Here is a 2,013-nt window from a genome sequence, read left to right as displayed (position 1 = left end):
ATCCACCACCGAAGTCAATACTACCTCGTATGACTCAGACACATTGGAAATTCTTACCATGTTCCAGCGACCATCAGGGTTTGACTTCAAATGTTACCCATACAGAGTGAAGATGTATTTGATGAATTGCTAAAAAGCCACAAACATTTTATGCACCTTTACAATAATAAAAAGTTATATCAAGAAACTGCTGATGCAATTCATAATTAATGAAAATATAGATCCCTATCTGAGACTATGTGAAATGTATTTGAAAAAATAGGACACTGATTGGCTGGCCAGTGTGTATCAAACCGTATCAAGTTGAATTTAGGCTATTTTGTAACATCCCAAAACTCCCAACACTTTGATACATTGTTTCAGGTTGTATTATGATCACTACAAAACACGATATCATCGAAGTTGTACTGACATACAAAGTATTGACAAAAGGAAAAGTTATTTTTTATTCAATTTCACCTGAAAAAAGTTAACAGAATACCTTGAAGTACTTAATATGCTGGTATGATTTTTGATTACAAGCAAACCATTGTGGAAGCTTCAAATAAAAAGGAATAATTACCTAACTACTCTGTAACTTATATTGTTTATGCACACCACTCGTCGCTTTGCAAGGCTGTGGAAAGTTTAAATGTATTTCTCAGATTCAGGAAAAAAAAATCCTATTACATATGTACTTCATGTGAAATGCAGAAGTTGCAGACGGTTTTGGATCGCATCGTATTCACCGCGGGTTCCGTGTCCAAATTAGACAGCTACGTAATTGCAATGATAACGATGATTTACTAGATCTACTGATTTAAGTTTATTTACAAATCAGAATACACATTATTTTCTTTGATATTTTTGAGCTTGTTTTGTTATAACATTGACTTACAGAATGATTTTGTAGAGATTCATCCTAGCTAAGTCAATACCACGTCATATGACTGACACGATGGAAATTCTCACCATGCTGTTCAAGCGACTGTCATGATTGACTTCAAATCTTACCCATATAGATTGAGCATGTAATTGATGTCTTACTAAAAAGGTACAGAAACATTTTATAAAACTTTACAATAAAAAGTTATATCAAGAAACCTAAGATGCGATTCGTGATTAATTAAAATATAAATCCATATGTGAGACTACGTGAAATATATCTGAAAAATATCGCATTCTGATTGGCTAGCCAGTGTATCACAAAGTTTGCTTTCAACTTGATACAAAATGAAATGATGTTTCAACAGGTTCCAAAAATGTACGCGAAAAAGGCAAACATGTATCAGAGTGTAGCAAAGTGTTAGGGTTTCGGAAATGTTACAAAAGATTTTGATAGAAAAGGAAAAGATGTTTCAACAGGTTCCAATAATATACTCGTAGAGGGCAAAAATATATCAGAGTGTATCAAAGAGTTAGTGGTTTCAGGAATGTTACAAAAAAGGCCCATAATATACAACAAACAAACACACACACACACATATATATGTATATTTATATAAATGTATATATGAGTGTGTGCGCGCGCGTACACACACAAACACATCACACATATTCATCTTCCAATTTCCCTTCTGATCTGAACCAGCAACCGTACATACACGATGCAGAAGCATGCACAAAGGGAAAAACAAGGCGCGATTCCGTACCCTACGGCCGTAACAGGGAGGAAATTCCCCCTAACAAGGTATACCGAGGGTAAAGGCCTCTTCCGTCGTTAGCACAATTAGCAGCTAGAAGGCAGATCGAATGGTATTCCCCTTTCGCCGTCACGTTGCCTCGCTGTTGGGGAATTCAATTAAAGAAGCTGCCCCGGGAGTGTGTGTTGGTATGGAGGCCGACGAGATGTAAGGAACCGGGAGGAGGGATGAATATTCCTGGTTTATTTTGCTACGATTTTTTTTTTTTTTTTTTTTTTTTTTTTTTTTTTTTTACCAGATGCAAATCGTAATGATTTTCAAATAATTTAGGCTTTTAAATGATGATAGCCGAAATATGAGTAAATATTAGATACTAATATTGATTATAATC

The sequence above is a fragment of the Penaeus monodon genome, chromosome 11 (assembly GCF_015228065.2).
Source record: "Penaeus monodon isolate SGIC_2016 chromosome 11, NSTDA_Pmon_1, whole genome shotgun sequence".
NCBI lineage: Eukaryota > Metazoa > Arthropoda > Malacostraca > Decapoda > Penaeidae > Penaeus > Penaeus monodon.
This window is presented reverse-complemented; position numbering follows the sequence as displayed.